The 14,882-nt window shown below is 41.6% G+C and overlaps 2 non-coding genes across 2 annotated transcripts; both read left to right on the forward strand.

Moving 5' to 3' along the window:
* Positions 1-4,038: 4,038 nt before the first annotated feature.
* Positions 4,039-4,146, forward strand: LOC112700066 (small nucleolar RNA R71). The gene has a single exon (XR_003152989.1). It is a non-coding gene; the product is annotated as a small nucleolar RNA R71 (small nucleolar RNA).
* A 10,628-nt stretch (positions 4,147-14,774) lies between these two features.
* LOC112700512 (small nucleolar RNA R71) lies at positions 14,775-14,882 on the forward strand. Its single transcript, XR_003153420.1, has one exon. It is a non-coding gene; the product is annotated as a small nucleolar RNA R71 (small nucleolar RNA).

Consider the following 14,882-nt stretch of genomic DNA (forward strand, 5'->3'; position numbering starts at 1 on the left):
TTTCATCATTCTTTCAAGAGCCAACATTCATGAACAACAAATTCAAAAGACATATGCACTGTTTAAGCATACATTCAGAAAACAAAAGTATTGCCACCACATCAAAATAATTAATCTGTTATAAAATTCAAAATTCATGCAATTCTTCTCTTTTTCAATTAAGAACATTTTTCATTTAAGAGAGGTGATGGATTCATAAGACATTCATAACTTTAAGGTAGAGACACTAAGACACTAATGATCACAAGACACAAACATAGATAAACATAAGCATGATTTTTTTCGAATAACAGAAAAATAAAGAACAAGGAAATTAAAGAACGGGTCCACCTTAGTGATGGCGGCTTGTTCTTCCTCTTGAAGATCTTATGGAGTGCTTGAGCTCCTCAATGTCTCTTCCTTGCCTTTGTTGCTCCTCTCTCATGATTCTTTGATCTTCTCTAATTTCATGGAGGAGAATGGAATGTTCTTGGTGCTCCACCCTTAGTTGTCCCATGTTGGAACTCAATTCTCCTAGGGAGGTGTTCAGTTGCTCCCAATAGTTTTGTGGAGGAAAGTGCATCCCTTGAGCCATCTCAGGGATTTCATGATGAGTGGGATCTCTTGCTTGCTCCATCTTTTTCTTAGTGATGGGCTTGTCCTCATCAATGGGGATGTCTCCCTCAATGTCAATTCCAACCGAATAACAGAGGTGACAAATGAGATGAGGAAAGGCTAACCTTGCCAAGGTAGAGGACTTGTCCGCCACCTTATAAAGTTCTTGGGCTATAACCTCATGAACTTCTACTTCTTCTCCAATCATGATGCTATGAATCATGATGGCCCGGTCTAGAGTAACCTCGGACCGGTTGCTAGTGGGAATGATTGAGCGTTGGATAAACTCCAACCATCCCCTAGCCACGGGCTTGAGGTCATGCCTTCTCAGTTGAACCGGCTTCCCTCTTGAATCTCTCTTCCATTGGGCGCCCTCTTCACAGATGTCTATGAGGACTTGGTCCAACCTTTGATCAAAGTTGACCCTTCTAGTGTAAGGGTGTTCATCTCCTTGCATCATGGGCAAGTTGAATGCCAACCTTATATTTTCCGGACTAAAATCTAAGTATTTTCCCCGAACCATTGTAAGCCAATTCTTTGGGTTCGGGTTCACACTTTGATCATGGTTCTTGGTGATCCATGCATTGGCATAGAACTCTTGAATCATTAAGATTCTGACTTGTTGAATGGGTTGGTAAGAACTTCCCAACCTCTTCTTCGGATCTCATGTCGGATCTCCGGATATTCACTCTTTTTGAGTTTGAAAGGGACCTCGGGGATCACCTTTTTCATGGCCACAACTTCATAGAAATGGTCTTGATGCACCCTTGAGATGAATCTCTCCATCTCCCATGACTCGGAGGAGGAGGCTTTTGCCTTCCCTTTCCTCTTTTTAGAGGTTTCTCCGGCCTTGGATGCCATAAATGATTATGGAAAAACAAAAAGCAATGCTTTTACCACACCAAACTTAAAAGGTTTGCTCGTCCTCGAGCAAAAGAAGAAGGAAGAGAGTAGAAGAAGAAGAAATAGAGGAGATGGAAATGGCTTTGTGGTTCGGCCAAATGGGGAGAAGTAGTGTTTAGGGTGTGTGAAAATGAAGGAGTGAAGATGGGTTTATATAGGAGTGGAGAGGGGGTGTATGGTTCGGTCATGTATGGGTGGGTTTGGGAGGGAAAGTGGTTTGAATTTGAATGGTGAGGTAGGTGGGATTTTATGAAGGATGGATGTGAGTGGTGAAGAGAAAGATGGGATTTGATAGGTGAAGGGTTTTTGGGAAAGAGGTGTTGAGGTGATTGATGAATGGGTGAAGAAGAAGAGAGAAAGTGGTGGGGTAGGTGGGGATCCTGTGGGGTCCACAGATCTTGAGGTGTCAAGGAAAAGTCATCCCTGCACCAAGTGGCGAGCAAAAAATGCCCTTCATGTCAATTCTGGCGTTAAACGCCGGGCTGGTGCCCATTTCTGGCATTTAACGCCAAGTTCTTGCCCTTTTCTGGCGTTTAACGCCAGTCTGGTGCCCCTTTCTGGCGTTAAACGCCTAGAATGGTGCCAGACTGGGTGTTAAACGCCCATTTGCTACCCTTACTGGCGTTTAAACGCCAGCAAGACTTCCTCCAGGGTGTGCTGTTTTTCTTTCTGTTTTTCATTCCGTTTTTGCTTTTTCAATTGATTTTGTGACTTCCCATGATCATCAACCTACAGAAAATATAATATAACAAATGAAAAATAGGTAAATATAATAAGATTGGGTTAACTCCCAACAAGCGCTTCTTTAATGTCAGTAGCTTGACAGAGGGCTCTCATGGAGCCTCACAGATGCTCAAAGCAATGTTGGAACCTCCCAACACCAAACCTAGAGTTTGAATGTGGGGGTTCAACACCAAACTTAGAAGTTGGTTGTGGCCTCCCAATACCAAACTTAGAGTTTGACTGTGGGGGCTCTGTTTGACTCTGTTTTGAGAGAAGCTCTTCATGCTTCCTCTCCATGGTGACAGAGGGATATCCTTGAGCCTTAAACACAAAGGATTCTTCATTCACTTGAATGATCAATTCTCCTCTGTCCACATTAATCACAACCTTTGCTGTGGCTAGGAAGGGTCTGCCAAGGATGATGGATTCATCCATGCACTTCCCAGTGTCTAGGACTATGAAATCAGCAGGGATGTAATGGTTTTCAACTTTCACCAAAACATCCTCTACAAGTCCATAAGCTTGTTTTCTTGAGTTATCTGCCATCTCTAGTGAGATTCTTGCAGCTTATACCTCAAAGATCCCTAGCTTCTCCATTACAGAGAGAGGCATGAGGTTTACACTTGACCCTAAGTCACACAGAGCCTTCTTAAAGGTCATGGTGCCTATGGTACAAGGTATTGAAAACTTCCCAGGATCTTGTCTCTTTTGAGGTAATCTCTGCCTAGACAAGTCATCCAGTTCTTTGGTGAGCAAAGGGGGTTCATCCTCCCAAGTCTCATTACCAAATAACTTGTCATTTAGCTTCATGAGTGCTCCAAGGTATTTAGCAACTTGCTCTTCAGTGACATATTCATCCTCTTCAGAGGAAGAATACTCATCAGAGCTCATGAATGGTAGAAGTAAATCTAATGGGATCTCTATGGGCTCAGTGTGAGCCTCAGATTCCCATGGTTCCTCATTGGGGAACTCATTGGAGGCCAGTGGACGTCCATTGAGGTCTTCCTCAGTGGCGTTCACTGCCTCTTCCTCCTCTCCTAGTTCGGCCATGTTGATCATGTTAATGGCCTTGCATTCTCCTTTAGGATTCTCTTCTGTATTGCTTGGAAGAGTACTAGGGGGAAGTTCAGTAATTTTCTTGCTCAGCTGACCCACTTGTGCCTCCAAATTCCTAATGGAGGACCTTGTTTCAGTCATGAAACTTTGAGTGGTTTTGATTAGATCAGAGACCATGGTTGCTAAGTCAGAGTGGCTCTGCTTAGAATTCTCTGTCTGTTGCTGAGAAGATGATGGAAAAGGCTTGCCATTGCTAAACCTGTTTCTTCCACCATTATTATTGTTGAAACCTTGTTGAGGTCTCTGTTGATCCTTTCATAAAAGATTTGGATGATTTCTCCATGAAGGATTATAGGTGTTTCCATAGGGTTCTCCCATGTAATTCACCTCTTCCATTGAAGGGTTCTTAGGATCATAAGCTTCTTCTTCAGATAAAGCATCCTTAGTACTGTCTGGTGCAGCTTGCATTCCAGACAGATCTTGAGAAATCAAATTGACTTGCTGAGTCAATATCTTGTTCTGAGCCAGTATAGCATTCAGAGTATCAATCTCAAGAACTCCTTTCTTCTGATTAGTCCCATTGTTCACAGGATTCCTTTCAGAAGTGTACATGAATTGGTTATTTGCAACCATTTCAATTAGTTCTTGAGCTTCTGTAGGCGTCTTCTTCAGATGAAGAGATCCTCCAGCAGAGCTATCCAGAGACATCTTGGACAGTTCAGACAGACCATCATGGAAAATACCTATGATGCTCCATTCAGAAAGCATATCAGAGGGACACTTTCTGATTAATTATTTGTATCTTTCCCAAGCTTCATAGAGGGATTCTCCTTCCTTCTGTCTGAAGGTTTGGACTTCCACTCTAAGCTTACTCAATTTTTGAGGTGGAAAGAACTTTGCCAAGAAGGCATTGACTAGCTTTTCCCAAGAGTTCAGGCTTTCTTTAGGTTGTGAGTCCAACCATATCCTAGCTCTGTCTCTTACAGCAAAAGGGAATAGCATAAGTCTGTAGACCTCAGGGTCAACCCCATTGGTCTTGACAGTGTCACAGATTTGCAAGAATTCAGCTAAAAACTGATGAGGATCTTCTAATGGAAGTCCATGGAACTTGCAATTCTGTTGCATCAGAGAAACTAATTGAGGATTAAGCTCAAAGTTGTTTGCTCCAATGGCAGGGATAGAGATGCTTCTCCCATAGAAGTCGGGAGTAGGTGCAGTAAAGTCACCTAGCACCTTCCTTGCATTGTTGGCATTGTTGTTGTTTTCGGCTGCCATGTCTTCTTCTTTGAAGATTTCTGTTAGGTCCTCTACAGAGAATTGTGTCTTAGCTTCTCTTAGCTTTCGCTTCAAGGTCCTTTCAGGTTCAGGGTCAGCCTCAACAAGAATGCTTTTGTCTTTGCTCCTGCTCATATGAAAGAGAAGAAAACAAGAAAATATGGAATCCTCTATGTCACAGTATAGAGATTCCTTGAGGTGTCAGAGGAAAAGAAAAATGGAAGGAAGAGGTAGAAAATTCGAACTTATCAAGTAAGATGGAGTTCGAATTCTGCATTAAGGAATAGTGTTAGTCCATAAATTGAAGGATGTGGGAAGAGGGGAAGAAATTTTCGAAAATTAAGTAAAAGATTTTTAAAAAAAATTGAAAAACACTAATTGATTTTCGAAAACTAAGAGTGGAAAAGAAATCAAGTAATTTTTGAAAAAGATTTTGAAATAAGAAATTAAAAAGATATGATTGAAAACTATTTTGAAAAAGATGTGATTAGGAAGATATGATTGAAAAGTTATGGTTTTAAAAAGATGTGATTGAGAAGATATGATTTGAAAAACAACTTAAAAAGATTTGATTTTAAAAATTAATGACTTGACTAACAAGAAAAGATATGATTCAAACATTAAACCTTTCTCAACAGAAAAGGCAACATACTTGAAATGTTGAATCAAATCATTAATTGATAGCAAGTATTTTTGAAAATGGAAAGAAATTGATTTTGAAAAAGATTCGATTGAAAAGATTTGATTTGAAAAAGATTTGATTTTGAAAAATTTTAAAAACTTAAAAAAAAATTGGCATTAAAAACAAAATCTTCCCTCTTGTGCCATCCTGGCGTTAAACGCCCAGAATGGTGCACATTCTGGCATTTAACACCCAAAGCACTACCCTTTTGGGCACCCAGCCAGGCACCCTGGCTGGCGTTTAAACGCCAGTTTGCCCTTCTTCACTAGGTGTTTTGAACGCCCAGCCTTTTTCTGTGTAATTCCTCTGCTGTAGGTTCTGAATCTTCAATTCTCTGTATTATTGACTTGAAAAGACACAAATTAAAAATATTTTTGGATTTTTAATGATGAGGAATAATCAAAATGCAACTAAATAACAATGCATGCAAAACACCAAACTTAGAAGTTTGTATACTACTGACACTAACAAGTTGAGAATGCATATGAGAAACAACAAAACACTCAAGTCAAGAGAATTTAAAGATCAGAGCAAGTAAATCATCAAGAACAACTTGAAGATCACTGAAGACACATGATATGAATGCAAGAAGAACAGAAACATGCAATTGACACCAAACTTAACATGAGATACTAGACTTAAGAAACATGCAATATTTTTGGTTTTTATGATTTTGTAATTTTTTTTTTGGTTTTTTCGAAAATTAAGTGGAGAATAAAATAAAGGTATCAAAATTCTTAATGAGAATTCCAGGAATCATGCAATGTTAGTCTAAAGCTTCAGTCTAAAGGAATTAGACATGGCTAGCCAAGCTTCAGTAGGACATTGCATTCAAGAGCTAAATTGATGAGAATCAATCAGCTTTGGTGATGATAAGAACATCACCTTGAAACACTAGAATTCATTCTTAAGAACTCTGAAGAAAAATACCTAATCTAAGCAACAAGATGAACCGTCAGTTGTCCAAACTCGAACAATCCCAGGCAACGGCGCCAAAAACTTGGTGCACGAAATTGTGATCATCAATGGCGCCATCAACATGGCACGCACAATTGTAATCTCAACTATTTATCACAACTTCGCACAACTAACCAGCAAGTGCACTGGGTCGTCCAAGTAATAAACCTTACGCGAGTAAGGGTCGATCCCACGGAGCTTGTTGGTATGAAGCAAGCTATGGTCACCTTGTAAATCTTAGTCAGGCAAACTCAAATGGTTATGGATGATGTATGAACAAAACATAAAGATAGAGATAGAGATACTTATGTAATTCATTGGTGAAAATTTCAGATAAGCGTATGGAGATGCTTTGTCCCTTCCGTCTCTCTGCTTTCCTACTGTCTTCATCCAATCCTTTTTACTCCTTTCCATGGGAAGTTGTATGTAGGGTTTCACCGTTGTCAGTGGCTACCTCCCATCCTCTCAGTGAAAATGTTCAACGCACCCTGTCACGGCACGACTAATCATCTGTCGGTTCTCAATCAGGTTGGAGTAGAATCCATTGATTCTTTTGCGTCTGTCACTAACGCCCAGCCTTCAGGAGTTTGAAGCTCGTCACAGTCATTCAATTATTGAATCCTACTCAGAATACCACAGACAAGGTTTAGACCTTCCGGATTCTCTTGAATGCCGCCATCAGTTCTAGCTTATACCACGAAGATTCCGATTAAGGGATCCAAGAGATAAACATTCAAGCCTTGTTTGCTTGTAGAACAGAAGTGGTTGTCAGGCACTCGTTCATAAGTGAGAATGATGATGAGTGTCACATAATCATCACATTCATCATGTTCTTGGGTGCAAATGAATATCTTGGAATAAGAACAAGCTGAATTGAATAGAAGAACAATAGTAATTGCATTAATACTCGAGGTACAGCATAGCTCCACACCTTAATCTATGGTGTGTAGAAACTCCACCGTTGAAAATACATAAGTGATAGTAGTGATCATTGGCTTCGGCCCCAGAGAGTGAACCAGAAGAACCCAGATCTGATCTAAGATCTAAAGTGATCAAAAGATGAAAATACAATAGCAAAAGGTCCTATTTGTAGAGAACTAGTAGCCTAGGGTTTACAAAGATGAGTAAATTACATAAAAATCCACTTCCGGGCCCACTTGGTGTGTGCTTGGGCTGAGCATTGAAGCATTTTCGTGTAGAGACTCTTCTTGGAGTTAAACGCCAGCTTTTGTGCCAGTTTGGGCGTTTAACTCCCATTCTTGTGCCAGTTCCGGCGTTTAACGCCGGGCAGTTTTGAGCTGATTTGGAACGCTGGTTTGGGCCATCAAATCTCGGGCAAAGTATGGACTATTATATATTTCTGGAAAGCCCAGGATATCTACTTTCCAACGCCGTTGTGAGCACGCCAATTGGGCTTTTGTAGCTCCAGAAAATCCACTTCGAGTGCAGGGAGGTCAGAATCCAACAGCATCTGCAGTCCTTTTCAGCCTCTGAATCAGATTTTGCTCAGGTCCCTCAATTTCAGCCAAAAAATACCTGAAATCACAGAAAAACACACAAACTCATAGTAAAGTCCAGAAAAGTGAATTTTAACTAAAAACTAATAAAAATATACTAAAAACTAACTAAAACATACTAAAAACATACTAAAAACAATGCCAAAAAGCGTATAAATTATCCGCTCATCAGTTTTCCATGCCATTTTAGTTGTTTTAATAAATTGGTCATTCGCATTCTAACATGTATGTTGTGCTTGTTAGTATTTGAATAAACTTCATAACCAAGATTAATCTTTGTGAATTGTGTACTTTTTGATTGGTTAGAAGTTGTAGGTGTTGTTAGGGAGTTTTTGGGCATTTTAAGCTTTTAGCACTTCTGAAAAAAAAACAGGGGGGAGGACGCGCGCGCACGTTGTACGCACACGCATCCATGAGCGAATGCAGCCCCATATATTTTCCAGAAAGTTGATCCTCTATTGTGCGAACGTTACGCTTTTAGCCCAACTCGTCCCACGCGGACGCGCACAGCATGCGTGCGCGTCCATGCACCTTTATGGCCATGCACGCGGACGCGCATTTGCCGCGTACGCGTCCCTAGGCTGCTGGCACCAGCCCATACATTTTCCAGAGAGTTGTGCTGGCGTTGGGCTAGCACTAAGCCTTCAGCACAACTCGTAGCACGCGGACGCGTACAGTACGCGTACACGTCTTCACCAACGTTCCCAGTCACGCAGAGCGCACAGGACGCTCCCGCATCCATCCCTAAATTCATCAATGCACGCTGATGCGCGCCGTGCGCGCCCAGGTGGTGGACGAAGTTGTGATCACTACAACTTCGCACAACTAACCAGCAAGTGTACTGGGTCGTCCAAGTAATAAACCTTACGCGAGTAAGGGTCGATCCCACAGAGATTGTTGGTATGAAGCAAGCTATGGTCACCTTCTAAATCTTAGTCAGGCAGACTCAAATGGGTATGGTGATAAACGCATAAAACATAAAGATAAAGATAGAGATACTTAGGTAATTCATTGGTAGGAATTTCAGATAAGAGTATGAAGATGCTGGTCCCTTCCGTCTCTCTGCTTTCCTACTGTCTTCATCCAATCCTTCCTACTCCTTTCCATGGCAAGCTCAAGCAAGGGTTTCACCGTTGTCAGTGACTACCTCCCATCCTCTCAGTGGAAATGTTCAACGCACCCTGTCACGGCACGACTATCCATCTGTCGGTTCTCGATCAGGCCGGAATAGAATCCAGTGATTCTTTTGCGTCTGTCACTGACGCCCCGCCCTCAGGAGTTTGAAGCACGTCACAGTCATTCAGTCATTGAATCCTACTCAGAATACCACAAACAAGGTTAGACCTTCCGGATTCTCTTGAATGCCGCCATCAGTTCTAGCCTATACCACGAAGACTCTGATCTCACGGAATGGCTGGCTCGGTTGTCAGGCGAGCACTCGGTTGTCAGGCGATCAACCATGCATCGTGTATCAGGAATCCAAGAGATATTCACCCAATCGAAGGTAGAACGGAGGTGGTTGTCAGTCACACGTTCATAGGTGAGAATGATGATGAGTGTCACGGATCATCACATTCATCAAGTTGAAGAACAAGTGATATCTTAGAACAAGAACAAGCGGAATTGAATAGAAGAACAATAGTAATTGCATTAATACTCGAGGTACAGCAGAGCTCCACACCTAAATCTATGGTGTGTAGAAACTCCACCGTTGAAAATACATAAGAACAAGGTCTAGGCATGGCCGAATGGCCAGCCTCCCAATGATCTAAGATAGCATCAGAACAAAGATAACTACCCCGATATCTCAATACAATAGTAAAAGGTCCTACTTATAGAGAACTAGTAGCCTAGGGTGTACAGAGATGAGTAAATGACATAAAAATCCACTTCCGGGCCCACTTGGTGTGTGCTTGGGCTGAGCAATGAAGCATTTTCGTGTAGAGACTCCTCTTGGAGTTAAACGCCAGCTTTGGTGCCAGTTTGGGAGTTTAATTCCCATTGTTGTGCCAGTTCCGGCGTTTAACGCTGGGAATTCTGAGGGTGACTTTGAACGCCGGTTTGGGCCATCAAATCTTGAGCAAAGTATGGACTATCATATATTGCTGGAAAGCCCAGGATGTCTACTTTCCAACGCCGTTGAGAGTGCGCCAATTGGGCTTCTGCAGCTCCAGAAATTCCACTTCGAGTGCAGGGAGGTCAGAATCCAACAGCATCTGCAGTCCTTTTTTAGTCTCTGAATCAGATTTTTGCTCAGGTCCCTCAATTTCAGCCAGAAAATATCTGAAATCACAGAAAAACACACAAACTCATAGTAAAGTCCAGAAAAGTGAATTTTAACTAAAAACTAATAAAAATATACTAAAAACCAACTAGATCATACTAAAAACACACTAAAAACAATGCCAAAAAGCGTACAAATTATCCGCTCATCACAACTCCAAACTTAAATTGTTGCTTGTCCCCAAGCAACTGAAAATCAAATAAGATAAAAAGAAGAGAATATACTATAGACTCCAAATTAACAATGAAACTTAGCTCCAATTAGATGAGCGGGACTAGTAGCTTTTTGCCTCTGAACAGTTTTGGCATCTCACTTTATCCTTTGAAATTCAGAATGATTGGCTTCTCTAGGAACTCAGAGTCCAGATAGTGTTATTGATTCTCCTAGTTAAGTATGATGATTCTTGAACACAGCTACTTTATGAGTCTTGGCCGTGGCCCAAAGCACTCTGTCTTCCAATATTACCACCGGATACATACATGCCACAGACACATAACTGGGTGAACCTTTTCAGATTGTGACTCAGCTTTGCTAGAGTCCCCAATTAGAGGTGTCCAGGGTTCTTAAGCACACTCTTTTTGCCTTGGATCACAACTTTATTTCTTTCTTTTTCTTTCTTTTTCTTTTTCTCCCCTTTTTTTCGTTTTAATTTTTTTTATGTTTTTTTTCTTTTTTGAATTCACTGCTTTTTCTTGATTCAAGAATCATTTTTATGATTTTTCAGATCCTCAGTAACATGTCTCCTTTTTCATCATTCTTTCAAGAGCCAACAATTTTAACATTCATGAACAACAAATTCAAAAGACATATGCACTGTTCAAGCATACATTCAGAAAACAAAAAGTATTGTCACCACATCAAACTAATTAAGCTAGTTTTAAAGATGAATTCGAAATCCTGTATTTCTTGTTCTTTTGTAATAAAAACAGTTTTCATTTAAGAAAGGTGATGGATTCATAGGACATTCATAACTTTAAGGCATAGACACTAAGACACTAATGATTACAAGACACAAACATAGATAAACATAAGCATAAAATTTCGAAAAACAGAAAAATAAAGAACAAGGAAATTAAAAAACGGGTCCACCTTAATGATGGCGGCTTGTTCTTCCTCTTGAAGGTCTTATGGAGTGCTTGAGCTCCTCAATGTCTCTTCCTTGTCTTTGTTGTTCCTCTCTCATGGTTCTTTGATCTTCTCTTATCTCATGGAGGAGGATGGAATGTTCTTGGTGCTCCACCCTTAGTTGTCCCATGTTGGACTCAATTCTCCTAGGGAGGTGTTGATTTGCTCCCAATAGTTTTGTGGAGGAAAGTGCATCCCTTGAGGCATCTCAGGGATTTGATGATGAGAGGGGTCTCTTGTTTGCTCCATCCTCTTCTTAGTGATGGGCTTGTCCTCATCAATAGGGATGTCTCCCTCTATGTCAACTCCAACTGAATAACAGAGGTGACAAATGAGATGAGGAAAGGCTAACCTTGCCAAGGTAGAGGACTTGTCTGCCACCTTATAAAGTTCTTGGGATATCACCTCATGAACTTCTATTTCTTCTCCAATCATGATGCTATGGATCATGATAGCCCGGTCTATAGTAACTTCGGACCGGTTGCTAGTGGGAATGATTGAGCGTTGGATAAACTCCAACCATCCTCTAGCCACGGGTTTGAGGTCATGCCTTCTCAGTTGAACCGGCTTCCCTCTTGAATCTCTCTTCCATTGGGCGCCCTCTTCACATATGACTGTGAGGACTTGGTCCAACCTTTGATCAAAGTTGACCCTTCTAGTGTAAGGATGTTCATCTCCTTGCATCATGGGCAAGTTGAATGCCAACCTTACATTTTCCGGTCTAAAATCCAAGTATTTCCCCCGAACCATAGTAAGATAATTCTTTGGATCCGGGTTCACACTTTGATCATGGTTCTTGGTGATCCATGCATTGGCATAGAACTCTTGAACCATTAAGATTCCGACTTGTTGAATGGGGTTGGTAAGAACTTCCCAACCTCTTCTTCGGATCTCATGTCGGATCTCCGGATATTCACTCTTTTTGAGTGAGAAAGGGACCTCGGGGATCACCTTCTTCAAGGCCACAACTTCATAGAAGTGGTCTTGATGCACCCTTGAGATGAATCTTTCCATCTCCCATGACTCGGAGGTGGAAGCTTTTGCCTTCCCTTTCCTCTTTCTAGAGGTTTCTCCGGCCTTGGATGCCATAAATGGTTATGGAAAAACAAAAAGCAATGCTTTTACCACACCAAACTTAAAGGGTTTGCTCGTCCTCGAGCAAAATAAGAAAGAAGAGAGTAGAAGAAGAAGAAATGAGGAAGAAGGGAATGGCTTTGTGTTCGGCCAAAAAGGGGGAGAAGTAGTGTTTAGGTTGTGTGAAAATGAAGGAGTGAAGATGGGTTTATATAGGAGAGGGGGAGGGTTGATGTTCGGCTATGGATGGTTGGGTTGGGTGGGAAAGTGGTTTGAATTTGAATGGTGTGGTAGGTGAGGTTTTATGAAGGATGGATGTGAGTGGTGAAGAGAAAGATGGGATTTGATAGGTGAAGGGTTTTTGGGGAAGAGGGGTTGAGGTGATTGGTGAATGGGTGAAGAAGAGAGAGAGTGGTGGGGTAGGTGGGGATCCTGTGGGATCCACAGATCCTGAGGTGTCAAGGAAAAGTCATCCCTGCACCAAATGGCATGCAAAAATGCGTTTTTAGCCATTTCTGGCGTTAAACGCCGGGCTGGTGCCCATTTCTGGCGTTTAACGCCAGCTTCTTGCCCTTTTCTGGCGTTTAACGCCAGTCTGGTGCCCCTTTCTGGCGTTAAACGCCCAGAATGGTGCCAGACTGGGCGTTAAACGCCCAACAGCTAGCCTTACTGGCGTTTAAACGCCAGCACGCTCTCCTCCAGGGTGTGCTATTTTTCTTTCTGTTTTTCATTCTGTTTTTGCTTTTTTTTATTGATTTTGTGACTTCTCATGATCATCAACCTACAAAAAAAATATAAAATAACAAAGAAAAATAGATAAAAACATAACATTGGGTTGCCTCCCAACAAGCGCTTCTTTAATGTCAGTAGCTTGACAGAGGACTCTTATGGAGCCTCACAGATACTCAGAGCAATGTTGGAACCTCCCAACACCAAACTTAGAGTTTGAATGTGGGGGTTCAACACCAAACTTAGAATTTGGTTGTGGCCTCCCAATACCAAACTTAGAGTTTGACTGTGGGGGCTCTGTTTGGCTCTATTTTGAGAGAAGCTCTTCATGCTTCCTCTCCATGGTGACAGAGGGGTATCCTTGAGCCTTAAACACCAAGGATTCTTCATTCACCTGAATGATCAACTCTCCTCTATCAACATCAATCACAGCCTTTGCTGTGGCTAGGAAGGGTCTGCCAAGGATGATGGATTCATCCATGCACTTCCCAGTCTCTAGGACTATGAAATCAATAGGGATGTAATGGTTTTCAAATTTTACCAGAACATCCTCTACAAGTCCATAAGCTTGTTTTCTTGAGTTGTCTGCCATCTCTAGTGAGATTTTTGCAGCTTGCACCTCAAAGATCCCTAACTTCTCCATTATAGAGAGAGGCATGAGGTTTACACTTGACCCTAAGTCACACAAGGCCTTCTTGAAGGTCATGGTGCCTATGGTACAAGGTATTGAAAACTTCCCAGGATCTTGTCTCTTTTGAGGCAGTTTCTGCCTAGACAAGTCATCCAGTTCTTTGGTGAGCAAAGGGGGTTCATCCTCCCAAGTCTCATTCCCAAATAACTTGTCATTTAGCTTCATGATTGCTCCAAGGTATTTAGCAACTTGCTCTTCAGTGACATACTCATCCTCTTCAGAGGAAGAATACTCATCAGAGCTCATGAATGGCAGAAGTAAGTCCAATGGAATCTCTATGGTCTCTTTTTGAGCCTCAGATTCCCATGGTTCCTCATTGGGGAACTCATTGGAGGCTAGTGGACGTCCATTGAGGTCTTCCTCAGTGGTGTTCACTGCCTCTTCCTCCTCTCCAAATTCGGCCATGTTGATGGCCTTGCACTCTCCTTTTGGATTTTCTTCTGTATTGCTTGGAAGAGTACTAGGAGGGAGTTCAGTAATTTTCTTGCTCAGCTGACCCACTTGTGCCTCCAAGTTTCTAATGGAGGACCTTGTTTCAGTCATGAAACTTTGAGTGGTTTTGATTAGATCAGAGACCATGGTTGCTAAGTCAGAGGTATTCTGCTTAGAACTCTCTGTCTGTTGCTGAGAAGATGATGGAAAAGGCTTGCTATTGCTAAACCTATTTCTTCCACCGTTATTGTTGTTGAAACCTTGTTGAGGTCTCTGTTGATCCTTCCATGAGAGATTTGGATGATTTCTCCATGAAGGATTATAGGTGTTTCCATAGGGTTCTCCCATGTAATTCACCTCTTCCATTAAAGGGTTCTCAGGGTCATAAGCTTCTTCCTCAGATGAAGCTTCTTTAGTACTGCTTGGTGCATTTTGCATTCCAGACAGACTTTGAGAAATCATATTGACTTGTTGAGTCAATATTTTATTCTGAGCCAGTATGGCATTCAGAGTGTCAATCTCAAGAACTCCTTTCTTCTGATTGGTCCCATTGTTCACAGGATTCCTTTCAGAAGTGTACATGAATTGGTTATTTGCAACCATTTCAATCAGCTCTTGAGCTTCTGTAGGCATCTTCTTCAGATGAAGAGATCCTCCAGCAGAGCTATCCAAAGACATCTTGGATAGTTCAGAGAGACCATCATAGAAAATACCTATGATGCTCCATTCAGAAAGCATATCAGAGGGACACTTTCTGATTAATTGTTTGTATCTTTCCCAAGCTTCATAGAGGGATTCTCCGTCCTTCTGTCTGAAGGTTTGGACTTCCACTCTAAGCTT

The sequence above is a fragment of the Arachis hypogaea genome, chromosome 6, assembly GCF_003086295.3.
Source record: "Arachis hypogaea cultivar Tifrunner chromosome 6, arahy.Tifrunner.gnm2.J5K5, whole genome shotgun sequence".
NCBI classification, from domain to species: Eukaryota; Viridiplantae; Streptophyta; class Magnoliopsida; order Fabales; family Fabaceae; genus Arachis; species Arachis hypogaea.